This window comes from Chiloscyllium punctatum, chromosome 38, assembly GCF_047496795.1.
Source record: "Chiloscyllium punctatum isolate Juve2018m chromosome 38, sChiPun1.3, whole genome shotgun sequence".
In the NCBI taxonomy this organism is placed as follows: Eukaryota; Metazoa; Chordata; class Chondrichthyes; order Orectolobiformes; family Hemiscylliidae; genus Chiloscyllium; species Chiloscyllium punctatum.
Window position 1 is genome coordinate 52,060,574 of NC_092776.1, and position 23,164 is coordinate 52,083,737.

General features: G+C 39.5%; 1 protein-coding gene and 1 long non-coding RNA gene across 2 annotated transcripts in view; one reads left to right on the forward strand and one right to left on the reverse strand.

Annotated features, from left to right (window-relative positions):
* pcdh15b (protocadherin-related 15b) overlaps positions 1-12,529 on the reverse strand; it is a 1,519,471-nt gene extending 1,506,942 nt beyond the window's left edge. Inside the window, exon 1 of the mRNA XM_072557866.1 lies at positions 11,949-12,529. The gene's annotated coding sequence lies outside the window, so the exon portion shown is untranslated. The remainder of the gene's footprint in view (positions 1-11,948) is intronic.
* Positions 12,530-12,590: 61 nt separating this feature from the next.
* LOC140463622 (uncharacterized) overlaps positions 12,591-23,164 on the forward strand; it is a 33,517-nt gene continuing 22,943 nt past the window's right edge. Inside the window, exon 1 of the long non-coding RNA XR_011954705.1 lies at positions 12,591-13,412. This is a non-coding gene — a long non-coding RNA (uncharacterized lncRNA). The remainder of the gene's footprint in view (positions 13,413-23,164) is intronic.

The following is a 23,164-nucleotide window of genomic DNA, read 5'->3' on the forward strand; positions in this document are numbered from 1 at the left end:
CTCATTTTTGCTTCCTTCAGTTCATTGGGAAAATAATGAAAGTGCACCTTCTGTTCACAGAGCCTTGCACGATTCTCTGACAATAGTGAATAGTAGACTTGGAGAGGTCACCTGCTGCAACCCTGAACATTTTTTTTGCATGGAAAAGAAGGGTCTCGTAATCTGTGCATGCCCTCATTTCGGACTCCTGCTAAACATTCAAGAAACATAGTTCAGTGCCTGAGTCAAGAGCCTAGCATATTAGGCATACCTGTAATGGCCCAGGAGAGTCAGCACCGATGGTTGGGTGGGTTAAACCCCTCCAAAATTCCAGCAGGAAGGAAACCCAACGTGACCCTGTTCATTTCTGGTTTTTATGGCAGCACATTCCAAGGATCATGAGAAATTCCATGAAGATGACAAATCAATCATTTACATATCCCATTTGGTGTGGCTTTAACCAGTAAGCATATGAATTTCTCTGAGCCAGCTGGAATGTGTCTGTAGATGGGTACATTATGAACTCAGCCAATGAAGCTGTCAGGCTGCAAAACCTGCAAAATAGTTATACATCCCCTTGAGAAAAGAGTTGTGCTTACAGAACTTCCAAGACTCTGAATTTTAGCATTTAGAAAATAAATTTTATCTGCATTGGACTTTGCTCACTTTGATGTGCATTTCCACCTTGCCTGTTTTCTTGGTCATATGGATGAGTTTATGCAGCTATATTGTGGCTCTCTGATGAGGAACCACACTAGCACCAGTAGCAGCACCTGCAACAAACTTCCCATTTAGCCACATTTCAGTCCACAGGACCAAGGTGGATGGTTCAAGGAGGCAATAAAGTGTGCCAATGAATGCATAGGAAGAGGATCCTCAACAGGATAGAGTAGCAGTGTCTCAAAATTTCATGGCGGATTATTCCTGTCAAGACATCCTTCTAAGAGGGTCAAGTAACCATGCAATGAAAGTACTCACCAAGGTTACCACAACTGAATTTTTCATGTCTTGCTCCATCCAGGGATCTGGGGTGACATATTTACTATCCACAACAGTTTCTCCCAAGTAACAGAGGTTGTTTTTGTTAAGTGTCTAATTTACATCTACTTTGACACTTATGCTTACAGGTCTATCATTTTGACTTGGATGAATGATTCCCACAGGGGGCAATAAATTGCATAGAACTTCCCCTGAGAAGGGGCAGTGAGCACATTCTTGAAGTATTGTGGACCACATTGGTGTGTAGGTACTTCAACAGTACTGTTAGTTAGGGAGAACCAGGAGATTGGCCCAATAATGATGAAGAAAGAAACTTATTTGGAGCAGAGTTTGGAGCTAGTGGCCCTTTCAATGCTCAATGGCCCTTGTTCTTTTCATTAGAAGTTATGGATTTCAAAGTTGTTTTTGAAGATGCTTTAGCCAGTTTCTGTAACAGATTTTATAAATCTGTGCCACAGCGTACTGGTAGTGGAGGAAAAAATTGTGATGGAAGATTATGGATAGTGTGCTGAACACACAGGCTGTTTTTACACCAGTGGTGATCAACATCTTCGAAGTTGTTGAATCTGCACTCATCTAGGGAACTAGAGAGTATTCCATAATATTGGTGACTGCTCTGATGCATTCATACACCTTTGTTCAATCCACACTGTTGATTGTGTGATCAACAGCAAATCTTGATATATAGCTTTCTATTCTTTTGCAAAGTTACTACTCCAGGTACATCCAAACCATGGCCGGAAATAAAAGCCACGTTAAATTGCATTCATTTATACTGAATTAGAACCACAGTCGGTTTTGCAGGATTAGATTTTGGTGTGCAAACTCAGAGGCTCTAACACCAGCCATCAAACAATGACTTGATTTGCATTCTGGGATTGGTTCTGTAAGTTCCTGATACGTGCACCTGATTTCTTTATCCCAGCTTGGAGCTTGTTGGGAACTGCAGAAATGAAAATACCTTTCATGGGCAGCCAGTGAGTATGGCAGTTTTTTTTTGTTTGGTTTGGTTCATTTGGAGAGAAGGCAGCCAAATCTTCAACTGACCCCATGCACAACAGTTTCACATCAATCAACAGGAATCTCGATTGGTGAATTAACACACAGGGGCAGGAGATCAAGCTGCAATTAAAGGTTGGGTGGAGGGAATGGGGTCAGGGAGTAGCCTGTGTTTGCAGAAAGTTTCCAGACTTCTCACTGGAATAGGGTTACTTGTCATCTGAGACGGAACAAGCCGAGAGTGTTATTTGTAAAATTAACAGCAATCTGTACTTCATCATTTGGGCAATGTTTTATGCAGACTTTCTATTTCAAGCATTCCCATGCCTCTCACAAGGCCCAGTGAGTAGGTAACATTTTCATGAAATGCTCTACATTTAAAAACATAGCTTTCCTGTATATTCAGAATTTAAAGTGTGAACATTAATAATTAAATACTGAAATACTTACAAATCTGCTGTTTCATACTGATACCCACTCCACATCCCCACTCAATGACTAAAGACAGACACCATCAAACCATTACCCACCACCACCACCCCACTTCTCCCAATTCAATAATTTTCAAAGCTGTCAAATTGTGCACCCATGGGAGTTATACAAAGTCTGAGGCATAAAAAATGGAGTCGTACCTGGACAAGTTTTGGGTAACCTTTCACTGTAGTGAGAAGCTGAGGTCCAATTTTCTGCTTGACACTTCCAGAGTCCACTTCACCTAAATATAAAACCCTGATCCATGGCTTAACATCATTCTCTCTCTAAAACATTATATTAAATTCAAACATTTAATGGTCACTGTTGGACAGGTGCTCCAAAAAGTTAAATTCTTAAATTCAAACTCACCTTGCACATCTCAACTTTATGTGATGTGGGTACAGGGGAATGGACGTATGCTTAAAATAGATTCTACAAAGACAAAGATTCCTCATATCCTTTGAGAAATAAAATTCAGATCAACTGATTGAAAACTCCTCCAAATATTTAATGCTTCTAAAGAAAAAAAAAATTCCCCAAAGGGTGTGGTCATATTTGAACACTACCTAATCTGCAGTTGCTTTCATAAATAAAAAAGTAGGAAATTAATTCTAATCTAACATTTGGTCAATATTGCACTTATTAAAGTAAGCAAATCAAAGATCAAAACTAAATTTACAGGATTATTTTTCAGCAATTTTGGGAACTTGCTGCTAGCTAAAAGTTATTTTTTAATCTTTAAAATGCACTTATATATTCTTTGGGACACCAATGAGAAGAGCACAGAGACAAAATAAAGTGATTAATACATTAATGAACTAGACACTGAAGTTCATTTTGTCTGTAAGATAATTCTTAGACTATTAGAGGAAATTCTTGGAGGAAACCCACGCAGACACGGGGAGAACGTGCAAACTCCACACAGTCAGTCGCCTGAAACGGGAATTGAACCCGGGTCTCAGGCGCTGTGAGGCAGCAGTGCTAACCACGGTGCCACCGTGGGCGGCACTGCTGCCTCACAGCGCCTGAGACCCGGGTTCAATTCCCGCCTCAGGCGACTGACTGTGTGGAGTTTGCACGTTCTCCCAGTGTCTGCGTGGGTTTCCTTCTGGTGCTCCGGTTTCCTCCCACAGTCCAAAGATGTGCAGGTCAGGTGAATTGGCCATGCTAAATTGCCCGTAGTGTTAGGTAAGGGGTAAATGTAGATGTAGGGGTATGGGTGGGTTACGCTTCGGCGGGGCGGTGTGGACTTGTTGGGCTGAAGGGCCTGTTTCCACACTGTAAGTAATCTAATCTAATCTAATCTAATCTCATCTCAGGAATCTGTAACCACCATTGAGTTGTCTTTTCCTGAACATTTAGCCTGTGTTATCTGGAATGATCTTCCTCCCAGTTGTGAACATTGGGTTATAAGATAAAATGAAACCAATACAGCAAGTCAGCCAAGATGTTCAAACAGATTCCGATGAGCTATTGCCACCTCATTAACAACCTACTGTATAGTTAGCATTTATGAAGGATCACTGGACTCAAAATGTTAACTTTGTTTTCCTCACTATAGATGCCGCCAGGCCTGCTGTGTTTTTCCAGCACTTCCTGCTCTTGTTTTGTTAGGAGTTACATGTTTAATTCATGTATATTCCCGTAACTCACCCCCCACCATTAGCATGGAGAAGCATAATTTTTTAATCATGACATGAAAATGTTACACTGATTAAGTGAATCCATTCCTAATTGTGGAGATGCTTGTCCTTATTTGTAAAATAAATAACTTAACATGTTATACTTGACCTCATTTTCCCAAGCAGTTTCTTGTGCTGCCTTGCAAAATATAAGAAACAGATGAGTACATGGAATGAATATAATTATCGGATTCAAATTAGAAGGTGTTGCTATCATTATACCCTATATTTAGGTCAGATAATAAGACACTCAGCACTGAGTATTATCCAACACAGAAAAGGCATAGGATCCACTTACTTGAATGATTGATGCCACTGAACCAAAGAAGGTAGCACTGCAAAATTATACTGTCATACTTTGTATTAATAGTATGTGACCAGTTTGTGAAAACTCAACAACTAAAGCTTTACAAGAAAATGTTGCCATTTATTTTCAATTATAACACACTAGATAAGTCAATCCTGAGCAAACTTATTTGTTTCCCAGACAAACAATATAGTTTATGATAATCTACCTTAGGGAGCTATGACATTGGTAAAGTACACACAAAATTTTAAATTACAATATTTTGAAAACATAAAATTCGTGGCTCTTGAAAAAAAACCAATTTATTTAATAATTTGACATGGGAATCAAAATGGTTATTTAAAGCCATGAAGAATACGAAGTTAAAACTTGCTTGCTTAAAATTTTTCAACTGAGAAACTGACTTCATACATGTTGTTACTATGTTTGCAATAAATGTTAATGAGAGATTCTCTTGTTTTTGCACCTGACTTTATTCTGCAATTTCAAGTCACACTGCCGAAATTGCATAAACTGTATCAGCTAAGCAAAAACTATGCTGAAAATTTCTCCACTCATGTTGTAGTATTTAAGGGTAACCTTTGCTTTTCACCTCTTTATTAGAGCAGCAGGCTACTCAGGCTGATTAAAAAAAAAAGCCAAATTTTCATTCAAAGCAAACAAGAAGTGGATCACACTAGATTACACTAGATTAAATTTCAGCTTTACCACAAAAACATTGCTCTTTATTTCCAATGCTTTAACCCTATGTAAGTCTTGAGCAAACTTACTTGCTTCTCAAACAAAAAAGTAGTAAACTCAATTCAATTCCAAGATACAAAACAAACAAGAAAACTGACAATACACAAGATTTGGAATGCAAAACTTGTTAATCTAATGTTATTTTTGGAGAGAAAGTTTCAAACAACCAAAAATTAAGAATCTACAAATAAATCTTACAACGTTCATAATCTTTAGCAATTGGTTAAACAGTTTTTGGCAACATTTTCATTATTATAAGTCAACTTCTATGGTTATCTGTAATTTCCATTGATTATAGGAGTTTGGTCGGGATCAAATAGTACTATCTATCTGTGATGCAAACGTTTACCTATACACACCTAGAGGATATCAGTGACCTGCTGAAGAATAAACTGACACCAGTCATCAACAAATTCCACAACTAAATGTTCACAACATATCCATTTGAGAGACTACAAAATTTATTGTATTTAATGAAAGAAGGATATTGAATTAACTCTCTAGTAGTAGCAAAGGCACGGATTTTGCTCTTACTATGACCAGCCATTGACTTTCTTTGGTTCCTTTTCTGTGGTACATATTACCTTCACTCTACAGAAGTTGTTTCATGTTACCTGACTCCCAAGATTTCAACTAAGCTATTTAAAGCAAGACAAATTATGGAAAAGGAGATTGTCAACTTAAGTGGGGCTAGCAGCCTGAAACTTCAGCTATGAAAGTTAAGGTAAATACAAAAGTGATTACATCTAAAAAGCTTATCAGATGTTCCAAATAGATGACAGGCCAATGCCTGAAAGTAAATTATGCTCAACATTGTTATTATTGAATCAACAGTAAAAAAAAAGTTATCGGAATCAGAAAAAGTCCTTATGAGCTTTGTGAAATACAGCTGGATAAAAACAGCATTTAATTCCTATCCCTGCCAAATAACTTTCTGGAGTTAGCCATTTCTATAAGTAGTTAGATGAACTTTTAGCACAACAGTAAAATGCCTAGTAGCATTTGTTACTCCTTGTGCACTAGATGGATCAGAGGTACTAAACCTGTGCAGACATAAGTGCCAACTGCAGCTTGTAGTGAAGGTCAGATATTGGGCGGCACGGTAGCACGGTGGTTAGCACTGCTGCCTCACAGCGCCAGAGACCTGGGTTCAATTCCCGCCTCAGGCGACTGACTGTGTGGAGTTTGCACATTCTCCCCGTGTCTGCGTGGGTTTCCTTCTGGTGCTCCGGTTTCCTCCCACAGTCCAAAAATGTGCAGGTCAGGTAAATTGGCCATGCTAAATTGCCTGTAGTGTTAGGTAAGGGGTATGGGTGGGTTGCGCTTCGGCGGGGCGGTGTGGACTTGTTGGGCCGAAGGGCCTGTTTCCACACAGTAAGTAATCTAATTAGTCCAAGCTGAACAGTTTTGAGCAAATTCCTTTCCAACAAAGTATCAAGTAGTTTCTGCACTAAACCTAGTGCTGAAGAACCTGATATTTTATTTGTAGTCATGGAAGACGTTGATATGAACAGGGGTCAGAGCCCCAAGATATAACTGGTGTTTTTTAGCTCACAATTCCAAATTGTGTTTTATTAAAAGGCAACAGCTCAGCTACAGGGACAAAATAACTACTGGTATAAATTCAGTTGGCCATTGGCAAAACTTCTGCATGAGACCAACATAACACCTAAAGGTGTCAAAGAAACTTGAAACACGCTATGACTACAGGGCTGACAATTTACTGTTCAATAATAAGCCACCTCCTGCAGGTTATGCTCCAAATGGCTGACACATTTTATGTTTTTCTCTTTGAAGAATACAAACAAAGGCAGGGGCTTAAAAAAACAATTTCAACTCTACTGGATTGCGCCATTGGAACTGAACATTCTCATGTCGACCAGCCTGGGTTCAAATGTTAGCCTGCAGCGAAAGTAATGGTCAAACAATTATCACTTAGTCAATGTCTTTGGTGCAGAAAAAGATCCCTCTTACTCCAAGGGCTACAAGTCAACTTTTCCAATCATTTTTCTCTTTTTAGACTCTCCACTCACTTCACACTAGTGCATAAACATGTTGCAATGGTATTTCCTACATGTACAAATTAAGAAGCTTGCTCCTTTAGTTAATTTGAGAAAGGATCCTTTAAGACATGAGCACATTTAGACCTGGGAGAAAGATATCCACAAGGGAAGAAATCCTCCTAGAATTAACCTTGTTGCAACAAACCAAGGGACGGATGCTTAGAGAATGGGAGTCAGATCACCATTCCCTTAACAATCTTGGACATCCCATCTATAACTATAAGAAATTGGGAAACCTCACCCAACAATATAATCAGGATTCATGCCAAAGGATGCTTTCTTTTCTAAGTGTTAGTTCATCTTATGATTGTATAACAGACCCCATTTAATATTTGGTAAGGTCACAGAGGTTTTTGAAATTTGCTAGAGTTTTCTTTTCTAAAATGTTTCCTGCTAAATTACATGCTAATCACAGAAGTCGTATTGTCTAGGAAGCATGTATATACTGGCTCTTCAATTGACCATCATTACCTTGCGTCAATCTGCTGCTTCTGACAAAAGACATGACAGTACTCATCAGGTTACTTGGGAAAACTTGCAAGAAAAACATAGATACCCTTAGGGTATTCAGATGAAGGACTAATCCTGCTGGTAGAGACTGAATGGAGACTAAGCTCCAAAAGTTTCAGGGAACTTGGTTCAAATGAACAGAAAAATCTTGTAAGATTGGCTACATTATATTAATTACTGAGGTTTATGAAGAATAATATACATGCCAACAAAAGTGCAGGATAAAGCAGGGATGACTGACAATTCCAAAGGATTCAGTACCAGCATAACTCAAGCAGTGATGAAGTCAATGAAGCCACATAAACATGGAGCAAGATTAAACTTCAATCCATTGTGTAACTGCTTCCAGAACAGAATAGAGTAGAATAGAATAGCCTGTATTGTCACATGCACGTGAATGAATGCAGTGAAAAGGTGTAATGTTGCCTCTCAGCACCATCTTGGGTACAGAGTACATAGTGTTGTTACAAAGTGAAAAAAAAGGTTAGTATGGGAACAGAGTTTAAAATGTTCAGAATTACATTAGAAAGTGACCATAAGTACTTAAGTTCCAGTCCCTCTCCGATATGAGTCCGTGCCCACCTGCCCCAACACACAAGGCCACTCTACCTTCACATGCCAGCCTCCATCAAGGACATGCTCAGCTGCTGCTCTAGCTCCAGAGATGAAAGTCATGAGAATCTTTTTTATAATGCTAAATGAAAACCATAGATTGCCGATTGATAATACTGGATTACACAACTACAACAGTATGCTTCAGAGTAAGCCTCAAGAATATAATATTTAATAGTAATTTAAAAGTAAAATTAAGACAAGAATATATAATCATGACTATGTCAAACTAAGAAGAACTTGTCCCAACCCTTTTGAATATCATGGTTATCAATCTTAGGAAGAAAAACCATTATTAAGGATGTCTAATTCTTATCTCTTGGTTTCAGGAAAGGTAACAATTAAATAATTTTCAACAAATGTCTGCTCTTTATTCAAGCAATTGGCAGAATATTTCTTAATACTAATTGACTTCTTGTTAATTTCATGCAGGGAGTTGAAACCAGGTAAGATTTAAGGCAAAATGGTGCAGGAAACCTAGTTACATCTGAACGAGGACACAGTCATCATCCTTTCTCTTTTCAAAGTAGTATGTCCCTATATTCTGAAAAAATTCCAATGAATATATTTTTAAAGGGAGCTGCATTTTTCAATGTCACTCTGTAGGCAGTGGAGGTGCTGGTGCAGCTTCACTGGAGTTTGAAGAATGTAATTACAGCATATTATAATTACAATGGCTGTTTGCAAAATCAATTCAAACATGGGAATTTAACATAGTAAGGGATGACAAGAGCTGCATAAATGTAAAGCAATTAATATATTATTGATTATTTAGATTGGCAAATGAGAGGTAGCTTGACATGAGCAACATAGAACATTACGTACATTAAATATAGACTTGAATTCTGATCTATTCACTCCAGAAAGTTTGAGAGCCTTACTTCAACTTTGAATCATTATTTTTCTAGTTTTAGAGTATGTGATAAATGGAAATAAAACAAATGTAATTGATGTCACTCACTAGAATACAAAGAAAATCAAGACTACCTCCGCTGCTCAAGTCTCATGCCGTTTTATCCACAGCATCATTACCACTGTTCAGCCTTCAATCGCAACACATTAGCATGCACTCACGGAGGTGGCATTAATGTTTTAAAAGTTGCTTCAACAACAATTGAGAAGGTCATCCTGTTCTTTATTTTGATAACTTATTTGAAACATAAAAATAATCACTGCCAGCAACTCTAAAATTGCTTTCACTGGAGGGTCAGTTAATTCACAGTAATCTTTTCTTAACCCTGGAAGGGAGGAGGAAGTTAATAAAGAAATCTTGGGATTCAGTAGCAGCATTGCTTTCAAAGACATTTGCAAGTTTACATGCTGTGTGTTACAGGATGTTACCATGTTGAGGCTCTATAGCTGAGAATGATTGGTATTGGATGCTGCATGAAGTTACACTTCAGGCATCCAATGGAAAATGCTATTGCACACCATCAACCGCATGAGACGTTATTGTGTTCAAGTATAATTTTCTTCTGTTTCTTTTTCCTTTTCATTCTATTGCATCTCTTATTCCAAACCAAGTGTTCAGTTTGGTACGTTTTCAGGAATAGCACCAAAAAAGAAATTTTAAAATATTGGACACATTCCTTTAACTTTTCTAAGTAAACCTTATTGACTAATAATAAATGTAGATTAGGTTATTCAACTGCAGCGAACATTTATGTGGCAAGTCTATGAAACCTGTCTTTTTTCATGTTTTAACTCTTTAAAAATTATTTGAGATTCTTAGACACTGTAAATTTCAATTACTAAGGAAAAACAAGAGATGAATGAAAAGAACTTTTTTTTTGCTACAGAAATTGGATTGGCTTGTTTGGCCAGGCTTTTCCACCTTCAATTAATGAGTAAAAGAATAATTCTGAATGCTTTCCACGTAGAAGGAGGAAATTTGCTTGAGGTGGAATGTTTTTGGATGTTAATCAACTGCAAGAGCTCCGGACACACTTATAAGCTACTTATCATTGACTCATTCTTTCCATCAAGTTAATTGGAAGCGCAAGAAATATTACTTCACAAAGTAATCTTTACACTTGCATGGAAAGCACACTATAAATAAGATTTAATGCAGTGACAGATAATTAAGATTAACGACCAAATTGTTAATTACAATTATAATGACAATTCTACAACCAATACATAGCGATTTCAATATCGCTAATTTGCTGTTCCATCACGCAATATTTTGAACTATTTCCTTATGTTGCTAACGATATTTTATCACCAGGGAAAGGTAAATTCGTCGACAATTACGTGAAGAATGACGCGTGGTTCGCCCACTACCACCCCAGGTATTTTCTAGTTTGTATGTGTGGAGGTAATGGAGATGCAAGATGATGCGACCAATAAAACTACCTGTCCATCCACGGGAATGCGGTATTTACGAAACTGTCGCACTCAAGAAAGAGAGAGAGTGAGTGAGTATGCGCGTCCACACGGGCGAGCGACGGTCTGGGGTAGGTGATGCTTTGATCTAGGAAGGCGAAATCTGCCTCCCGCGCTGCACCAGGTGTGTCTCTGCCAGGGACAATTAGCTGGAGCCGAGCCGCTCGCGCCAAGTTACCTAAGGCGCAGGAGGTGCGCACCTGAGAGGAGGCGGGGACCCGCGCCCACTGTAACCTCCAGGACACAGGGAGCGTCTCTAACTGGGGGCTCCTCTATGGCACCAAACTCTTTTTGCCTGGAAACCAGGAGCAACAAAAATAAATCAACGCCTCTCTCTCTCTCTCTCTAACCAAGAAGAGGCAGCTGGGGAGATTGTCAGCAGTGCACGTCAAAAACACTCGGGAAAGGTAAACAAACAAACAAAAAATACATTTACACAACAAATCCATTTTTCTCCCAAGCTGGTAATATTGTAGCAATGCACCTGGGATGTCAAGTTTCCAAATATATTACGCAGATTTCAAATCTGATGTTCAAAAACAAAAGGTTGGGGTTTTTTTCCATTTGTTTCCCCCCGATTTTTTTTTTCAGCAGTGTCTCGGACTTACCTCCTCCAGCCTTGACCTGAGCGGGTTGAGTTGAGAGTTTGTCACTGCCCACCTGGAACGTCCCCCTGCTCCGCATCCCGAAGATGCTCCCGAACAATTCTTACCCACTAAACCCCCCCCCCCCCCCCTCCCTCCCTCCCTCTCAACAGAGCGAATATAAGAGACTCCGTCAAAGCAAAAGTTTGGCTGCGCTCTCTGGAGTATAACATGGCCCACGCCCACCTCTGTTTGATTTTGTAAAGCAAAAGACTTTTAAGGAACAGTTTCAAACCTTGTCCAGTTAATGAACCGATTTCAAGGATTTGAAGCCAGTTCCGTTTACAAAACACATGGGGGTACATCTTTGTGAATATAAAGTAACCCAGCTAACAATGTTAAAGAAAGATGCTGTTACATCTTTCGCACCATGCTGTTACGTGCCCTAATATTCACACACACATTTCAGAGCTGTTCCGGGATTAGCCAAAGCACTCTAACTAGCACTAATTTTTGCGAAAGGTCGCAACTCATTTGCCGGTGTTGCCACCGGTCGAGTCGCCTTGTGCATAAAACTCGTGTTAATTCCAAGTTACTGAGAGCGCTCGCTTACCCTGAAAGTGGGAGCCCACCACACCCGGAATCCTTGATCTTCCACAGAGGCGCTACACCAAAACGGAATTTTCGCGGGGGAGAAAGAAAACGTTGGGAATATGAAGTGGAGACCTCGGGTGCCTGCCAGAATGTCTGTTTCGTCGGTGCTCTTCAGCCGGTTCCTGTCTACCAATCCTTAGAATTATTTCTCCGTGAGAGAGAGCGTGAGCTAAGGACGCGCTCGCCCTAAAGATGACAGACGCCAGTGCACCGCGCACACATTGATGTACTTTTTTTGTTTCCGTTGGATGCAAACATCTCTATGGTGAAGCCAGGGGTGGGAGAGAAAGTTTGCCAGAGGAAATGGTGGTATTCACGTCCGATTTAGCACCTGTGCCTTCGCTTCCCACCTCCTAGATCTGAAAGAAGCGAGAGGCTTTGCGACTGAGCATTTCCAGCGTGTGCCAGCAGGAGGTACTTCAGTATTCCTGACAGGTGACCAACACACACACAGCCTTGATGTAGCAAGCCTTGTAAATAACTAGAGTCCTTTAAAGCATTGCACGGGTGAATCGAGCCTCCACTGTTCAAACGCGAGAAACACTGCAGTTCAGGGCAGTGATTAAAGTCCGAGAATTCCCACACCGCCCCACTCCCCGGGCCCATTGAAAGATGCACTGTGGATTTGCATCGATAATAGTCCTGCTCTCTAGCGCCGTGCTGCAATTCTCAGCACCAAGTGTTGTGGAATTGCGCCCCACTCCGCTCAACAACTGCCCTTCACTTCTGGTGCGGCTGGCTATCTCGCAGATCGAGTTTGACTCCGGCTCGGTGTGTTTCTGAACAGCGTCCATTGAATGCACCGCCTGTTTCCCACCAGGTCATGTGCCATCAATTCGCAAGAGGCTCGCTGCTCCCGACACACGGCGACTCGAGTGATGAATGAAATTTCCCGCAGGACGGCAAAATGTGACTGACGCTATTTCAACTTTTGCTCATTTCAATCGACCTCAGAGCAAATGGAATTTACTCCCTTTCCGGCACTGGGACCGGTAACGGGGCCACATTTCAGCTCAACTGCTGCGTGACATGATTTAAACAAAAAAAAACTCTATAACTTTAGGAGTGCTGTCCTTGCTTACTGACAGTAGCCAGTATGGAACCACTGCCAATACTGCAGTTTAACCATTTCCAATCCAGCGATTGTAAATACAGAACGGTGTTTAAAATCCAATTCCTCCTAAGGGGAATGTTTGCTCCTAACACTAACATTGGTGATTGACTGCCACAATTCGCTGTACCCATGGATTCGACCCTGCTTTCGTTTTGGGCACGCTGTCTTCGCAAAAGCGTCGTGACTTTCTACCGCTCTTCCGCAGTCAGTAAGAGAAAACGCAAATTATTTGCCAACAACCAGTGCATTAACCTGGCAGCTGGGATTGGAGCTCATCAAGATTAACTGATCAAAACAGTTAAAAAGATGGTATGGGTGGTCCTTAGAGCCAATTATGCGAGTTAGAGGTGGACTGAAGTCTACAATAATATTGTTTGTGTCTCTAGGTACGAGTCCGGTTGATTAAAAGGTGATAGTGGGAGGTTAGATACCACAGGAACCTGTCAGAACAATCAGATCTTAATTCCTCACACAGCAATGTATTTGAGGTAGAGTGATTTTACAACGAACTGATAGATTCTGAGGACTAGTTTTTCTCCTTTCAAGAAAGAAGTTTTTTTTGGATCTGGAGATTTTTTTGGCCCATGACTGACACAATGAGCATTTATTTTCTTTAAAGCTCACAGTAACTGCTGTCATGAGCATAGAAGGATTTTTCCCCGGTGTGAAGGCATTAATAGAATTCATTCGAGGACATTTGCCACTTGTGGAATAGCTGAGATTTTGGAACCAGAGTGATGCAAGGTGGACAAGAGTTTTACTTTTTTTAAAGAAAAGTATACATTCACGCATTTATCAAATTATCATAGTATACTGATATAATGTAGGTGTGTATATCATACCAAACATGGGTAAATTCCAACTCATAGTGCTCAAAATGCACAATTTTTTGAAAGCATTTAAAGTGACAAATGAATTAATATTTGGATATGGCTTTGGTGCTGATCAAATCTCGAGTTTTTAAATTTCCATTCAATAATACTTGATTTCTTCGAAAATAATACAGTACCCCTGAAATTCCTGGACTTAGGCTAGCAATGCTAAGTCATCTACCCACCGGGCAGAATGCAATTCTTTCAAATCTTTGCTCCTTTTCTACCATGAAGGCAACAAAAGCCCTTCTGGGGATATGAATTTGGATCTTGTACCCCCTTATTCTATCCTGATACAACTCAGAGAATGAAAGACAGGTTGATAATCCTCATTACTTCTGTGCTTCTTGCAGTGATCAGAAGAATATCTGCATGATAGAAGACCTTTTATCATATAAACTTTGGAGTGAAGACCTAATCCTTGCCCCTGAGCAGCAATTAATCATAGAACTGCTTAAAAAGATCTTTCCTTTATTTACCAACTAATGCCTTTCCATCCCAAAAAGAATATCAAGGTATTGTTCCTAAATTTGTTTGAAAACTGGGTGATCAGAGGTACTATAAATTATGTAAATTGAGACACTGCTCCCATTACAAACAATAACCTATCCCATTGTCTTGGACCTACAGCAATGCTATTCTAGATTGAGTTGGCAACAGCACACCATTGCTTGTGATATTTTATGGTCTTTTATTCAAAATAGATCTCAATCCACATGATTGTCTTGTCTTGAAACTGCTCAGGGGAACAAAACAACATGCAAACATCAGCCAATTCATTTCTGGTGTATTTATGGTGACTTGCCAGTTGTAATTTGTGTAGGCATGTTTGTAAAAGATTCTGGTTCAATGATGAAAATAATGCAGTTAGAGTTTGATTCCAAATGAATGAAATTGAAACATGTGGAAGTTGTATTGAATTTGTGAAATTAATCTTTGTAGTGTTTCAAACTGAGGTTCCCCAGTCCAATTTTAGTCAGTTCAAGTTCTATTGCACCATTTTTGTCCTGAGCTCACTGGGAAAAAAAAGGCAATTTCAACAAGCTGATTGAAACCTCAACCTGCACATATATGGGTGTGTTGATGCCAGATTTTATAATTGTGTTTGATCATTGGAAATCGTGTGGATACTGCAATGTTATTCTGCTCCTTTCCCTTTCAATAAGCAGAAAATAAGACTGCTAGACTATATTGGTTAAAATATTTGATCAGATTTATTTACAATTTAGAAGTACACGTGCTGTAAGATATTAATGAACTAAAATTATAAAATGTCTAAAAACAATTAAAAAATGACAAATTAAAATTCATCCACTAGGCATTAACTTGACAGAATAGGTCAGTCCCCTGTTTTATAACCTACTCTGATTTTGATTTCTGTCTCTTGATAGATGTAAAAACTATGCCAATTCTATGATACATCACTAATTTGCTCTTCCAAGTTATCATCTGGCCACTCAAGATGAAAAGTTACCCATCCAGTTTCCTTTTCTGGTTGTAAGCAGCAAGGCTATTGGATGTATAAATTAAATTTGTCCATTTGAAAATCTGGAAGTGCATTATTATACTCACACAGCAGAAATGTCAGTTCAACGTGGATTTGGGTCCATCTCATGTAGGTCTAAAGATTGCTGAAGTCTTATTCAGCTAAGGACCTTTGAAATTAGTTCTATCAATCACCTCTGGTCAGGGGGCAGAGTGTGAAGGGATATTTTCATGAAATGTGTTGCAGTTTGGCGAATACTGCAACTTTGCGCATATATAAAATTCTGATTCTCCTGACTGCAAATGCACTTTACATCTACCATATACTTCTAAAATTATTGCTGATCTGGGTCTTCAAACCCATCTACCATATTGATTTTTTTTAAATGATCCCCTCTTATCTCAAGTTCACCTCACGCATTCTCAGATTATTGGGAAATGAATCCTTCCAGCCCCTACCAACACGTCCACTCCCACCTACGCCCCCCACCCCCTCCATGCCCACACACAAATCATTATGTTATTTTCTTCTTCCTGAACAATGGTAATCTAACCATATCTATACCTTTCATCCCACCTGACCAGAAAAAATTCTGAGCTGCAATTGTTCATAAATTGATTGGAGTGTTTATCAATCCAGTAGTGGTGCACTGATCCTTTTTACAGAATAGCTCCACTTGATCAGACCATAGACGTTCTGTTGCTACTCATTCTCAAATCTGGTCCTTTTCTCTAACTATTACAGACCAGTTAGTCAAGATCATCGAGGTGTCCACACACACATCACTCCTCACCTTTCTGTTCAGTTATTTTCCTTCCCCTCTGACACACTTTCCAGTAAGAATGGCTTCCTTCATTCCACCTGCCCTACACCCATCCAATGTTCAAAGATTGTGAGAAGATTTGTAGTTCAGATGCTCGTTGTTGTGGTTCTGTTCGCCGAGCTGGGAATTTGTGTTACAGACGTTTCGTCCCCTGTCTAGGTGACATCCTCAGTGCTTGGGAGCCTCCTGTGAAGCGCTTCTGTGTTGTTTCCTCTGGCATTTATAGTGGTTTGTCTCTGCCGCTTCCGGTTGTCAGTTCCAGCTGAACGTTGCAGTGGTCGATATATTGGGTCCAGGTTGCTGTGTTTGTTGATACTCAAACTACTGGACTTATGCCTCACAACACACTTTACATTCAACAACCAAATATATGAACAAATCAACGGCACACACATGGGCTCACCCATCTCTGAACTCAGCAGAAGCTGTAATGCAAAGATTAGAACAAACAGTCTTACCGCAAATTCAACCCAAACTCTGGGTCAGATATGTGGATGACACCTTTGTAATCGTTAAAAACACAAAAATAGAAAACACACACCGGATCATCAACACCACACTCACAGGAATCAGAGTTACTAGAGATGAAGAAAAGGACAACCAACTCCCATTCCTAGATGTAATGGTACAGAGAACACCGAATGGAGAATTCACCACAAAGGTATACAGGAAAGCCACACACACAGATCAAGTCCTGAACTATGAAAGCAACCACCCCAACACACACAAAAGAAGTTGCATCAAGACATGGTTCAAAAGGGCCACAACACACTGCAGCACACCTGAACTGCAAAAAGAGGAAGAAGAATACCTCTACAATGTATTCACCAAAAACGGATATCCTCGCAATTTCATCAACAGATGCCGAAAGGAAAGACAACGGAGTGAGGACATGCCACAACCCAAAGGACTAGCCACATTACCATACATCAAGAACATTTCTGAAATGACAGTCAGACTACTACGACCACTAGGACTCATAACAGCACACAAACCAACAGCCACTCTGAGACAACAACTCACCAGGACAAAGGACCCGATACTCAACATGAGCAAAACCAACGTAGTGTACAAAATCCCATGCAAGGACTGCACAAAACTACATAGGACAAATAGGAAGACAGCTAACGATCCGTGTCCATGAACACCAACTAGCCATGAAACAACACGACCAGCTATCCTTAGTAGCCACACACGCAGGTGACAAGCAACATGAGTTCGACTGGGACAACGCTACTATTATAGGATAAGCCAAACAGAGAACAGCCAGGGAATTCCTAGAGGCATAGCACTCATCTACAGATTCTCTCAACAAACACATCGACCTGGACCCAATATACCGACCACTGCAGCGGACAGTTGAAACTGACAACCGGAAGCGGAAGAGACAAACCACTATAAATGCCGAAGAAAACAACACAGAAGCACTTCACAGGAGGCTCCCAAGCACTGAGGATGTCACCTGCAACATCTGCAACGTCAGCAACACAAATTCCCAGCTCGGCGAACAGAACCACAACTACTTTTCCTATGTTCTATGCTGTCTTGTACCATTTAGCCTACTTCAATTTGAAGAATGAGTCAGCCAGCTAGATTGTATTAATTTCTTCCTTTGGCAAATTTTATATTATCTTTTGCATGTATATGTACCTACTAATCAATCTACCATATTGCTGAGTACATCACTGAGTAGCAATGGAAAATTACCGTAAGACCAGCCCACCCTACATCCTGCCACATTGCCATCCCTCTTCTGTTCAATACATTCCTTTCTTATTGTTCTCTTTTCTCTCCTCCCCATTCTCCCCTCAACTTCTCTAACTGACTGCCTATGCTTTCCTTCCTTTTCCTCACTTTATTGCTCCCACTTCTTCTCGAACTCTTCTTTTTCTCTCTGCTCTTCCTCAGCTCTGGATTCAACAAGGGTTTCTTCACATTGGTAAGTTTTAGAGTAAGTCAGAAACACTTTGTACCTGTCTATCTCATAGAACCTCGCAGCACAGAAGGAGCCCATTTGATCAATTGCATCTGTGGAGGGTCTTTGAACAGCTCGTCAATCATTCTGACTCTCCTGCTCTTGTAGCTTGGCAATGTTTTCCTTTTTCATGTCTGTATCCAATATCCTTTTTAAAGTTACTATTTAATCTGCTTCCATTACCCTTTCAAGTACAATATCTTGTTCCATCTTATAAAGACTTTTTTTTTCTAAACTACAAAGTATGTTCTGCATTATACTTTCAGGGATTTTAAGTTTTATTACATCTGGATCTTTTAAACTTGTGTCATAAAATTTCTTTCAGTGTCAGAAGAGCTCAAAAATGTTAGATGGAAAGAAGTTCTGGTATCTGCTGTTGACTTGTGACTAATTGTAAATTATTCCACAGTTAATGAGTAGAGGTCCTATTTTTCCTATTAATTCTTTATTTATAATACATCTGTGATCATTTTTAAAAATCTGATCATGAATCATAAATGGTTTTGTTTTTTTTTTAAATCTGTGTTTTCCCTTCTTCAAGTTATTGTTGTTATCTTCTTAAGTGCAAGAATATAAAATTGTAGTAATAAAAGTGCAATAACAGGAAGTCTAATACAAAAATACATATAAAATCTCAATCATCAACAATGCATAACAGGAAATAAAAACTTTACAATCAAATTCATAAAGATTCCTTTGACAGTATCTTGCAATCCCTAATACCTAGAAGGAAAAAAATGCAGCAGATATAGGGAAACACCAGCACCTGCAAGTTACTCATGAAGTTAATTTGCCACCCTGATTTTGAAAATGTATTGCTGTTCCTTCAGTGTCACTTGTTCAAAATCCTGGAACTCCCTCCATAACAGTATTGTGGTACACATACATCATTTGAACTGATGCAGTGGTTAAGACCATAAGATGTTAGAGTAGATTAGGCCATTCAGCTCAAATCTACTCTCCCATCAATGAAATCACAGACAAGCTGATAATCCTCAATTCCACTTTTGTTTCTACCTCCATAACACTTACGAATTACATATCTGCCTATCTTGGCCTTGAATACACTTAAATGACCCAGCCTTGATGGCCCTCTTTCATAAAGAATTCCAAGGATTCATGACCTCTGAGTTAAGAAATGTTCCCTCATCTTTGTCTAAAATCAGCAACCCTTTACTCTGAGATTATGCCTTCTGATCCTTGGGGAAACGAGTTTTCTGCATCTTCTCTGTCAAGACCCCAAATAATCAATAAGGTCTTCTCTCATTCTTTTAAACTCCAGTGAAACTTCTAATGAAACTTCTCTGGACTACCTCCAATGCCAGTATATCTTCTGTGATTCATGCACAAAGACCCCCAATTTGTTCTGCCATCTTTTTCAATTTAAATAATATTCAACTCCTCTGTTCTTCTTGCCAAAGTGCATAACCTAACATTTTCCAACATTACATCTGCCTGCCTATGTTCATTTGTACAGTTTTGTGTCATTCTAAATATTTGTCTGCCTACTTCCTTTTGTGTCACCTGCAACCTTGGCTTTCCTTATCCAAATCAAACTCTGGCACTTTTCCAGAATCTTTAGGAAGATTACCACCAGTACATTCACCATCTCTGTGACTGTTTCTTTTAATATTCTAGGGTGCAAACCATCAGGTCCAAGAGACCTAGTGAACGTTAGCTTCATAAGTTTCCTGAGTACTTTTTTTTCTCTAGTAATAGTTATTGTGTTGATTTTTTTCCTCCTGAACCCCTTTAAGAAACATAAAAACTAGCATCTGGAGCCAGCCATTCAGCTCATCGAGCCCGTTTCACCATTTAGTATGATCATGGCTGATAGTGTATTTCAATGTTCTATTCCACTTGCTCCCCATACTCATTGATGCCTTTAAATCTTAAAAAAATCTCTTTTTTGAATATATTCTGCAACATGGGGCCTCCACAACTTCTGTGGCAGAGAATTCTATGGCAGGATCATTATCCTTTGAATGAAGAAATCTTTCTGCATCTTAGTCCGAAGTGGTCTACCCCATATTCTGAGACTGCTTCCCTGGTTCTCCATTCACTCTCTCTTTGTTTAGCCTGTCCAGCCCTGTTAGGAGCTTATACATTTCAATCAGATCCCGTCTCATCCTTCTAAAGTCTAGTGAATACAGACCCAGTCAAACTAATCTCTATTATCCACCAATTGTGTTGTAAATCATTTATTTTGCTGAATATTTACATAAATTTAAGTAAAGAGCTATTATTTTTGCCTTGTTTAACTTTGTTTCCCTTTCACCTTATTTGCTGCTATTTTTATATTTGTATACTTTGTTTCTTCCTGTCCCAGTCTGAGTATCATTATCAAAATAGTTGCCCTTTATTTTGAAATCTTACGTAAACCACCACCGCTCATGAATCCACTGCTTCTAATTAGTTAAAATTCTTCTCTATAGCCCAGTTATTCAGATCATCAGGATGTGGTTCAAATAAAGCCTATCCCACACAAACAGCTTCCAGTACCCGTGCTGGTGCCCCAGAGACTGAAACGCATTCCACCCACATCAATCTTTAAGCTGTATATTTAACTCCTTCAATTTATGTACCTAATTCCAGTTTACCCATGGCTCAAATAGCACTCCTGAGATTATTACCTCAGAGGTTCCACGTTTTAGTTTAGCTACTGACTGTACAAAATCTTTCAGCAGAACCTCCTTCCAAGCTTTATCAATATCATTGTTATCAACATGCACAGTGATGATTCCTCTCTCACATTGTGTTCCTTTATGACACCAGGCAGGCAACACAGCCTTTGGGACTGACAATCACGGCTGCAGAGTTTCTATTCCACCGACTGTCTCCTATTGCTATTATGTTCCTATTTCCTCCCCCACTTGTCTGTCCCCTTGTACCTTGGTGAGTTGACTTCCCCTTCCTGCAGTCCTCATTCTTGTCCATAAAGACAGCTCACCACCAACTTCTTGAGGGCAAATGACTTGGGCAATTAATGCCTAGCCAAATGGTGTCACCCACATCCTACAAATTGAAAAAAAGATTAAGGTGAAGTCCTCTTTGTAAACACAGTTTGTAACAGTGTAGTTATGAGTTCTGGCCAACAGATAGCAATCTGGAGCAACTTTCTCACATGTCCCTCCTAACATTCGTGCTATCTTGTGCCCAAAGTAACTTCTCAAATACTTTACTAGTTTAAATGTATCCTTGAGTTACAGAATTATTTAGAAAGGAAATTTCAATTATATTTTCAGTTTTAAAGAAACCTCAATCTGTGTTGGTTATTCAACATCAACAAAGAAACATTTTTGCTCAAAATTTCTCCTTTCCACAATCACTATCTTAGTACACACTAAACATTCTTCAAATAAAAGTTTTTGCTTCAGCTAATCAAATTCTGAAGAACACAGCCTAGTGTATTTGATGAGAAAACCAGAGGAACTACCTATTTAACCTCATGATCACCAAATTATCTGTTGCAGATTTGTAAATGTATTTTTTCATTCTTGGGATGTGGATGTCATTGGCTCTTGTGGACATAGTACTGATATGGCTAGTCCAGTTGAGTTTCTGGTCAATGGTAACCCCTTGGATGTTGATTTTGGAGGATTTAGTCATGGTAATACCATTCAATGTCGAGCGGCAATGGTAATGTCTCCTTTGTTGGTGATGAAAATAGCCTGAAACTATGGGTTTCTTGATACTTGTCAGCCCAAACTTGGATATTGCCCAAGTCTTGTTGCATTTGGACATAAACTGCTTTGGGTATCTGATTTGTTGAACACTGTTTAATGAACATTGCAAAATTTAACTTACGGATTGAAAGTCAGCCTCAGGCGACTGACTGTGTGGAGTTTGCACATTCTCTCCATGTCTGCGTGGGTTTCCTCCAGGTGCTCCGGTTTCCTCCCACAGTCCAAAGATGTGCAGGTCAGGTGAATTGGCCATGCTAAATTGCCCGTAGTGTTAGGTAAGGGGTAAATGTAGGGGTTTGGGTGGGTTACGCTTCGGCAGGTCAGCTTGGACCTGTTGGGTCAAAGGGCCTGTTTCCACACTGTAATGTAATCTAATCTTAAAAAAAAGTCATTAATGAAGCAGCTGAAGATGGTTCGGTCAGGAACACTAACCTTAGGAATGTCTGCAAAAATGTCTTGGAGCTCAGATGACTGACCTCCAATAGCCATAACCATCTTTTTTTTTAATGTTAGGTATGCTATCAACCAGTGTAGTTTATCCCCAATTTCCACTGACTTCAGCTTTGGTTGTGCTCATTGATGCCTTCCATTTGATAATCTTCGTAGGAGTGACCACTGCACAATGCTTGTGGAGACACAGTCCAATCTTCATGCTGAAAACAACCTTTATCAATTTGTGACAATACCTCCAATCTAAATGTTTCCAGAAATCCACTCATCAATGTTCAGTTGGGACCCACCAGAACTTCTCAGATCCAGATCCAAGCATGTACCAAAGATTTGAATTTCAAAGATGAGGTGGTGGAGACCACCTTTGACGTCAAGCCAGCATTTGACAAAGTGTGACATCTCGGAGCCCTAGTCCAATTTAAATCAATGAGAATCAGAGCAGGTGTCATATTCAGCACTGAGGAATATAATTGTGTTGTTGACATCCCAGTCTCAGGTTATCATCACAGAAATTCCTCAAATCAGTGCTCTGGGCCCAACCATTTTCAACAGATTCATCCATAACCTAATGCTGATCATAAAGTCAGAAATAGAAATGGCATCATCTGTGAAGAAAAAATAGATTTAATGTTTTAAATCCAACGACCCTTCTTCAAAACTGCTTTAACATTCCTTAATGCCAGGGTTTAACTTATGAGTAGAGATTACACAAATTAGACCTGCTTTCTTTCAAATTTAAAGGGTTAAGGGATAAGCTGATGATAGTCTT